General features: G+C 30.3%; 1 long non-coding RNA gene across 2 annotated transcripts; it reads right to left on the bottom strand.

Moving 5' to 3' along the window:
- Window positions 1-2,939: 2,939 nt before the first annotated feature.
- Window positions 2,940-6,627, bottom strand: LOC139898004 (uncharacterized). 2 transcript variants are annotated; one of them, XR_011776854.1, is made up of 5 exons: window positions 6,288-6,627; window positions 4,449-5,419; window positions 4,075-4,354; window positions 3,523-3,607; window positions 2,940-3,427 (listed from the first exon to the last, which is right to left on the bottom strand). It is a non-coding gene; the product is annotated as an uncharacterized lncRNA (long non-coding RNA). The 2 variants fall into 2 exon arrangements; XR_011776853.1 differs by having other exon boundaries at window positions 2,940-3,607.
- Window positions 6,628-10,454: the final 3,827 nt, after the last annotated feature.

Here is a 10,454-nt window from a genome sequence, read left to right as displayed (position 1 = left end):
TTCCGTCGATTCATTCCAATACTTTTCTAGGTAATAGGTATCCTCTCTTCATGTTAGGTTTCCTCTCTTCATGTTTAAATTTAGATTATGAATTACGTTTATTTTTATTTTTTTATATCATTTGATTTTTCTATCACAATCATTTCTTAATCGAAAATTATAGGTTGAATCTAAATGAAGAATCGATTAATTTGCATTGTTTGATAAACTTTTGACAACAAAAGATGCTAAGAGTACGACAAGGAAGGACAGAACACGGAGAAAAGTTTATGGTGATTTGCAATGATTCGCGGTGTATATACGGAAGTTAAGATATGTTCGTTTTATGTAACACTATAAGGTGTTGTTTGTTTTTCTGTCTGCAAACCTTATTATGTCTTATGTTTTCGCGCCCGCAGACGTTTTTATTGCACACAGTTTGTTTTTCTGAAGACATAAGACAAAATAATGTCTTATTATGTCTGCAGCCCCGCAGACTTAGAAATATGCTTCTAGGTGCAGCAGACAGAATTAAGTTATTTTGCAGACGTAAAAACAAACAGTCTTCACTATTCGGCATGAAGACCTTTAGACCACACCTTCTTTACAGACATGGTCCGCAGATCTTCAGACCAAAACATCTTAAAAAACAAACAGCACGATGTGTTTCGATTTAGAATTTTTGATATTTTTACGAACAAATAAAGAGAAATATCTAGCCATTGATTTATTTAATTTTATTGATTATTTGAATTATAGTCTTAGTTCTGCATGTTAATGAGTTTAACTATATGTCATTACTAACAAACTTTGTTTTCATATTAGTGGAGAGTATGTAACTTGCAGAATTAGTTGAAAGTGTGTTGGATACTTGGATAGTCTCCCTAGATTAAGCTGCACATTAAGGTACTCTTATCTTTGCATCTGTCAGTCGCAACATTCATTATTGTTAATATACGATCTTTAGTGTATTTATTTGGCGCACGCTATGGGTTTGATGAAATGATGGAGAGACGTTTTGGCAATAGGCATGTATAAGGTATCCATATTTTTTACACCTTATTTAGTATGAATACTTATTTGTTGACGAGTTTGTAGATAATTTCTTATTTTGCAATGTAACAGAGCGAAATGATGGTCATGGTATATGGTGAATAGAAGAGTTAAAATTAGATAATCATATGCATAAAGTTATAGGTGGTCAAGTGGTTAGTTACTTCTAATATTAAATCTTAATCTTAATAACGATGAAATGAATGTCTTTTTAAGAATTACATCTTGAAGTATAATTCCACTCATGTCTTAGTGAAAGGAATCATCAAGGTTGTTGGTAAAAACTACTTTGAAAGCACTAGCTTACTCAAAGGTGGTATCCGCCCTACATGAATTTAACGGAAAAAAAAATTGTACACTAAAAAAATAAAAATTTTACCCAAAAATAAGGTTTTTTTTTTTTTTTTTTTTGTTTACCCCTGTTGTCAATGAATTTTTTTAAAAATTTTTACTCCCGCCCCATCTATGTACGAGTTCAAGTTCCGCCACTGTTTGGAAGTCAATGGGAGTCAAAAACTTAGTGAAAGTTATTAGCCACAAGTATTGAAATCGTCTTTTGTTGATTAGTATATGAAATCTATAAATGAATTTATGTTTAGTTTGTTTCCGAACATATAAGTTGTGCTCAAAGAGACCCAACGACAATCAATAAGATGTTTTGGAGATGACTCGGTTGTTGATTCTTCTGGAGTTTTTACAATAGTAAGGTTGCTAAACATATATGTACACCGTGGTTAATCTTAATTACCTTTAAATGTGCAGGGTGGTGCGAAGAAAGTTGTCATCTCAGTTCCATCTGTCGATGATCCAATGTTTGTTGTTTTGCATGGTGGTGGTTTAACTCAAATAACTATTTTAAAATAGAAACAATTATAGAGTTATGAACTGAGAGATATTAAAAAGTGTTACAAAATAATCGAATCATTAAACCAAGATGTCACCAAAATAATTATTTTAACTTCAAATAATTTTTTAACTTCAGTTGACATACATGAGCCTGTGTCTCTATATAATATTCTACAATTATTATATTAACGTAAATTTTAAATTTATGCGCAAAATGTAAATTAATTTATATTATATAAAATATTATTCATAAATAATATTATAATGTTAATAAAGAAATATCTATCTTATAATTTTTTATTACAATAAAAAATTTTGTGGTTTTATAACATTGTAAATATTATTAATGTAATTATAACATCTATGGATGTTAATATTAATATAATAATATATATGGTAATATAATATAATATTTTAGGTAACTAAATTTGTATATTAAATTAAATTAGACAATCTAATAATTCAATTAATATATGAAAATAACTGTTAGACTGACACATGTCAGGAATAAAGGAGAAGTTGACACGTGACAGGAATAATCAACAATCTAATAATTCAATTAATATATGGAAATAACTGTTAGACTGACATTTGTCAGGAATAAAGGAGAAGTTGACACGTGACAGGAATAATCAAGAGTTGACACGTATGATTATTGTCACGCGCTTTATAATATATATATATATATATATATATATATACTAGATTTAAGAGCCCGTGCGTTGCACGGCAACTCTATAAAATAGTATTCCAAAACGTTCGTATTGGTACCGAACAAATATATGTACTTATCATACATCCATTGGTTAATGAAGAACATGTGTCTAAGTAAATACCATTACCATGAATCTTCAAACTTTTGATATTGATAAATGATTTCTTAACAAATCTCTTGTTGTTTAACAAATCTCTTTTACTTTAATGAAGCTGTTTAGAAATAGATAATATAGTTGTTGAAAAATTACAGTCTTCAAAGAATACTTGCTATCATCAGCACACATATAAAATATAGAAACATCGTATTTTATGAGTAAACATAGTACTTGGTGAGCTATCAGCTTAAATACTTCACCACTTGCATCATTATAGTAATTACAAAAATCAAATAAAAACAAATGGCCATACCATAATAATACAGTAATAATAGATAAATAAAATAGGACTATTAACATCGACATAATACAATATCAGCAACCTAAATAGATCACAACTATCCACACATCATGAGACAATCAAAACACACAAATCAACAAACCTGGTGACGATAGGTTGTGCTGAGTCGCTGGAAAAGTTGCTGCAAAAGAAGACGATAACACCCCAAAACAAACAGGAGAAGCAGAATCAGAAACAACCAGCAATAGCATATTTCATAGCTGCTGCGTACGCCTCAAGCCTTTTCTTTAGCAACCTGCTCAACTTCGTTTATCTTTCTTTAAAAACTCCACTTGTTTTGCTACATCTTCATCGCGTATCACTCAATATTAGAAAAGATCCTATTACAACACCTTCGGCCAAATATTGCATTTCCAAGTCTTTTGTTGGTGTATTTCTTAAGAATGGCGTACATGTCATATGGAAGTTAACATAGTGATAGAAAGATACGGAAATTTGAATTTGCTAGCTTGAAAAACAGTATAATCTTACCTCAACTTCTTGTTTACGGAATTTTGAATTTAGCCTCCGATCTAGCACTTCTATGCACCTCAAAGATAATAGCAGCTCCTGCAACCTAATCAAATATATAAAAGGTAAACCTACATCAAATAATATAACATTCCATTTAAAAGGTTTAGTGCCATCAAACTAATGTTGGATGATTTTTGACCATAAGTACATTGTTAGGATGACAGTTCATATCTTCTAACTTGCATTAGAATTTTTTGCAGATTAAGCTAATCCATTGAAGTTCACAAGGACATAACATCATCTATAAGTAAGCAAATGTGTCACCAATTTTTTTCTTTCCTACAGTTTACTAATATTGAGTGATATATAATCCTAACGAAGTGGCTAATCCATTTGATGTTTTGCACTTTGATTTAGATTACTGTATTTACAACTAATGACGGATAGCTAAAACATACACATACACATACACACATACACACATACAAAACATAAATAAAAATAATATTACATAAGAAAGAAGTTACCTATTCACATATAACCAAAACTTAACTTTGTGAATGAAGTTACCTATTCACAGAACCTATTCCCCGTCTCATGTTTTATGGTGCTACCTCGTCTAATCCTACGAAAAATACAGCCATTGTGAATACAAAACTCGACATCTAGACAATTAAAAGAAAAAGAAATTGAGTGACTCTCATGAGCCTAACTGGATGATATACAAAGGCAGTCAATTATATTGGATAGTTGCAGTTATTAAAATCGCATATAAATCGCCAAGGGCATGTATAGTGTTGGTCCCTTCATCTCGAAACCATTAATCAGAAACTAATACATCTCAATTTTCCTATAAGATAAAAAACAATACACTTCTTACGAACAATATGGCATGCAGTGATATAAAAAAAATGTCGAATTCAACGCATAAGAATAGATAATACCTGACCAACTTGCTTCAAGGTTTAAAATGCTTGTGCCAGCTTCAATACTTTCAATATCTCAAACAAAAAGCATACTATGTGCACTTTGCATGTGTTGTGCCACCTTCAATATCTTTAATGGTTGAATACCTTGGTGAATCGACCAAATCAAGATCCCACACCTCAAAGCCCAAAACATTATAAATAGTCCTTAAAACCTTGACCCGTTGACTTTTAAAGGTCAAATTGTTAGCAAAAAACAATAAATAAATTTCTGGATTCTGTTTTAGCTGAAAAATAACGGATAAAATAGGAGTTCCAAACCCATATGATGTAGCTTTTAGCACTCTCGTCTAGATAAAAAAAAATTATCCATATCCATTTTCTTCACTAAAGTAGTATGTAACCCTAAAGTATGCTCATTAAAAAACCACAAAAATAAGATGAGCATTATTTTTGCCAGCCATTTTACCTTCATCACATACATACCTTGGAGAATCAATAGAATCCAAAATCCACATTTCATGACCCACAACAACATAGTCAATCTTCAGTGTCTTGACCCACTGACTTTTAAAAGTCAAGATAAAATTCCAAAATTTTAGACCATGTTCATTCCCAACAAAGATACCCTTCAATAAAACAACCTGAGACCTAATTTGGATATGAAGGTAGCTCTACCCAATTATAACTTCAACTTTGACCATAAGAAGATTCGTAGATAGGTTCCATCCATCTTTATTAAAAGTTAAGATATCAGTAATTTCAAATTTGACTATAAGAAGATTCCTGGATGAACTTTTAAATATCCATTTTTTCTCATTGCTCTAACCAGCTCCTACATATTAATTAACACAGCCTCTCATTTGTATACCTTTCAAACAAAACAAAATAGGAACTTACATTTCACATAACAATGAGATGAATTATGCACTTGTACATTCTTTTTTTTGCATCAATATCTTCTTTTCCTATTCACATAATGACCTAACCTGCATTCATTTAAAAACATAACATCAAGAAACATCATTTATCATTAATTATCGATTAGAGAAAATAGTGGGGCTGATTTTTTAGGATTATAGTTTCTGTTAACTGTAACTTTTAATGAAAAAAATAAGAAAATGTGGATAAGCATGTTGATCTATCTGAATATATTGGGATACACTATTTTGGCAATTTAGTACCTAAATAAAACATAGGTTTCAAATTTTGAAGATCAAAGTCATCATTCCACTTGATTATAGTAAACCCTAGTTCATTCAAGCAATTAATCAAACACTTGAGTGCAATTAAAAATTTACATTTTATCAAACTCACTCTATTAAAACTCAATTTACAAAACTAAATTGGCGGTGAGCAAACAAACTTCTATTGATACATAACTATAATTAAAACTTGAATTAGAAACAAAAAGAAATAAAAGAAATCAACAAACCTCTAATGTTGCAAGTATATCCTCTGCAATCCATACAAAAATTCAACTCAAAGTTGTTATAAACGATAAAGTATTATTAAATTTGAATATTTTCAATATGAAACCGTATTATTAAGAAATAGCAATTACAAACAAAAAGGTTGAATATAGATTAAAAACATAATTAGCAAATCTACAGTAATCGATTCAAAGTAAAAAAATCATCAACAAACCTCTAATAATGTTAATAACTAAAGTAAAAAAAACAAAAATAAATTACACAATAATAAACAAAACACAGTCAAGGAACTCTAGAATTATATATAATCGTAAGTTCGTAACTAACCACCAACAAAAATTTATAAAATTCAATTTTAGGGAAACCCTAACCCTATTTGAAATCCTGAATTGTTACGACAGATTATTTGAGATTGATTACACACCTGCAATGAAAACCTAACGATTTTGATAATCTGATGAAGCCCGAACGATTTTGATATAAACCGATAGATGTTTAGAGCGTTCTTTTGATTTCATGATTTTGGACCAAATAATCGAACTTGAATCATCAATTTATCAGTTTTGTCAATAGTATGGGACTGTTTTATTTTTCTAAGGAATGAATCCCAAATTAGATTGTGTTTGGTTTTTTCCCAATAGTATGAATTGTGATTTAAGGTTTGTATCGAAGATAGGGATTTAGGGTTTGAGTCGACGAAGATAGGTTTGGTTTTGAGTCTGGGGTTTTGCGTCGGGTGTTGTGGTAACAGAGTACGAAGGAGATTGAGGAAGGTTTTTTTTTTCTTTTTTTTGGGTTTGTCCAGCGTGGAATATTTAATTTATTAATGATAATTAGTGTGTGATTAACATGTCAGCACCTTGGATTAGGATTAAGCTAATGACTGCCACATATGATTTTATTTTACGATTTATAGGATGTATAGATAGATAGATAGATAGATAGATAGATATAGAATAGATAGATATGGATAGATATATATATATATATATATATATATATATATATATATATATATATATATATATATATATATATATATAGGGGCAGGATCAATGGGGAAGTAACCAATTGGGGGGAAGCGGGGGGAAGCAAAAAAAAAAAAAAATTCGTTTTTTTTGAAATTTTTTTTTTCCGGCATCAAGATCACACGAAAATATGAACATTTAGAAGAGACACTTCGTGATGAATGTTATTATTTAGGCGGAAAAACGATCGACAAAAATAACATTCAAGATAATATTGTTCGTGAAGAATATGAACGTTTTTTTTCTTCATGTTTTGTGAAGTAAAATTTAGCCCGATTTAGAGTTTAGGGTTTAGGGTTTAGGGTTTGGTGTTTTGGGTTTATTCCATAAACCCAAAACACCAAACCCTAAACTCTAAACCGTTCGTGTTAAAAACTCAATCTAAATCCTAAATCTAAACCCTAAATCTAAACCCTAAACCCTAAATTTCTAAACCCTAATATCTAAACCCTATAAACCCTAATATCTAAACCCTAATATCTAAACCCCAATAGCTAAAACCTCAAAATACGCTCGAAAAACACGATAATTGTTATATATTACTTCTTCGAGCTTTTTTCCGCCAAAATAAAAACATTTATCACAAAGTATCTCTACTAAATGTTCATATTTTCATCTCATCTATAATTTTTGTGAACAAAGTTTTTTCAAAAAATGAAAAAAAAAAAAAAAGTTTTTGCTTCCCCCCGCTTTCCCCCGAATGGTTACTTCCCTCTTGATCCTACCACTATATATATATATATATATATATATATATATATATATATATATATATATATATATATATATATATATATATATATTGAGAAGAGATCAAATATACATATGAATGAATGTTGATAGTAGTAAGTAATGTAATCTATAAAAATGTTGTATGGATTCTAAAAGTCTGAGTATACCTTTTTAGTAATTTTTAAAAATTTATAGTATATTGTATATGTTTTAGAATAAACCTTTGATTTCCCAAATCATAGAAGTATAGATGGCAGACTAGCAACACAATCCAATAACCCATTGAGCTATTATTTGTAAGGATAGATGTCTTGAAGAACCCGATAACCTATTGAGCTTCCATGACAACTATTCTTTACAAGGTAAAAATTTAATATTCTTGAAGTTGTGATATAGTCCAGCGCAGAGGCGAATCCAAAGGGTTAAGGAGGGGGCGACCGCCCCCGGTGGATTTCGAAATTTTAGTGCAAATTTTTTCGGTTTTTCGATTTTGCCCCCGGTGGAATTTTTGTTTTGCCCCAAACCCTTCATATTTTGCCCCAAAACCTCCATATTTTGCTCCAAAACCTTCGTATTTTGCCCAATAACATCCAAATTTTGCTCAAAAAACTCTATATTTTGCCCCAAAACCTCTATATTTTGCCAAAAAAAAATTTCCTACGTTTTAAAAAAAAATTCGCCCCCGGTGAAAATTTTTCCTGGATCCGCCACTGGTCCAGCTGTTGGTGGCATGCCTCCTTTAGGGGAGGTCAGAATTTAATTATTAATCAGATGTACTTTATATATTTAATTATTAAATTTCAAAAATTATATGTGTGAATATAGAAGAAAACCATAATAATAGATATAAACTTTAAAATTGTTTATTTTTTCAAAAACTGTAAAGTTTTAGTTTAAATTCATGTTAAAATGTTAACCAACTTTGGCTTTGAATTACCTTGATTATCAAATTCGTTTTTGACCAATCGATCGACGTTGACCGATTAATCAAACGGATTTTAGATAATCGAAACGGTCTGCTTTTGAAAATCAGTAATTGGATTTTTTACAATAACGCTTATGAGTACGGTATATAAATGTCAGCCTGCCATCATATTTAATTATATCAATAACCAACCATTTTTTCGAAATCAAATAAAAAATAATAACATTGAAACAATGAATAACGAATGTTACATTGTTATTCTAAATCTTGATAGTGTCAAAGATTCATGGAAGCTAAAGCTTAAAACTCCAAGTTTATGAAAGATGCTTTATATGGGGGTCGTTTTGGGTAATATTGGATCTCCATCTACAAAAGGTATTCGTACTTTACTAATTTATTATGGTTTCAACCTTTCATGTATGTTAAATGGAAGTGTCATGACTTTGAATTGTTCACCGTAACAAATTTAGTTTATATTATGAATATGAATATGAATATGAATATGAATATGAATTATGAATATGAATATGAATATGAATATGAACTGGTATTACTTAGAGAGTTTAAATGATATTTTATTAATATTTTGATTATGTTTTCTTCTAATAAACCCGTGAATTTACGGGTTTTTTAACCAGTAGTCATATGTATCCATATACTATTTATATCTATAACATAATTTAATACAAAAAAAAAAAGTAAGAGAGCCTCTTAGAGCAGTCGGTGTCCACTAATTTTTTCAATGTTGGTCAAATTCGACGCCGAGATCGACCGTTAGTTGATACCAGCACACTGTCGGTTTCGGCGTCAGTTTCACAAAGTCAGGATACTGACGGTGTAAAGTAGCCGTTGGGCTGTTTGATTTTTCAATAATTTAGCTGTTAAACGACTAGTTTGTATTATTTTATATTTTTTTCTTTTTAATTCTATAAATACTATCATTTTCAATCGTTTTTATAGATATTTTCAACCTTTTTTCTCTCAATCAAATACTAGTATCATTATCAATTTAATAATCCATCCAAACTAACCCGATCCAAACATTCAAAACTACCATTATGATCCAAACAACGTATTCGCTATGAATTCGGATTGGTCTTAATTTAATGATACTGATCAAGTAACACCCGAAGAAATGCAAGGTTTCATCGCATGGAGGAACTCTCAAGTAAACTCGCAAACCCACTCTCAAGTACAATCTCAATCATACACTCAATCGGAATAAGACGAGGACCCTACACCGACTTCCACCATTGCTAGGGAAAAAGCGAGAGGGACAAAGAAGATGGTTGAAGGCGGCAAGTCTAAGCGAAACACGCCAGCACATATCGTTCAACACGGTAGGAATGAATGTGGCGAATTACAATTGACAGAAAGTTGGGTTATGATTTCGAAAGACTCGTTTAGAAGAAACGCAATGACGGGTATATATTTATACATATATTATTTTTATTATTATATTATATTATTTATTTTTATACTTACTGTTATTATTATTTTTTGAACAACGATTGAGATCACCCGGGGGGGGACTAAACCACCCGTTGCGATCATCTCCCGTTTCGACTATGCCGATGCAGCGATAATAACCCCACTCCCATCGCTGCCCGGAAGGAAACCTTGAAACCGATCCAATATATTATTATTATTATTATTATTATTATTATTATTATTATTATTATTATATTATTATTATTATGTAGGTATTATTTTTTTCGTTATTATTATTATTATTATTATTATTATTATTATGTATGTAATATATAATATAATATTATTATTATTACTACAAGTATTAACATATTATATTATATTATATAATTATTATGGTGTTACCACAAACGGAAACCTCCAGTTGAGCCGTTGAACGATCAAAATATGCTTTGTCATCCAAGTGGACAAAGTT

Source organism: Rutidosis leptorrhynchoides, chromosome 3, assembly GCF_046630445.1.
Source record: "Rutidosis leptorrhynchoides isolate AG116_Rl617_1_P2 chromosome 3, CSIRO_AGI_Rlap_v1, whole genome shotgun sequence".
NCBI classification, from domain to species: Eukaryota; Viridiplantae; Streptophyta; class Magnoliopsida; order Asterales; family Asteraceae; genus Rutidosis; species Rutidosis leptorrhynchoides.
Note: the sequence above shows the minus strand (reverse complement) of the source record. Positions and strands in the feature narration are given on the sequence as shown.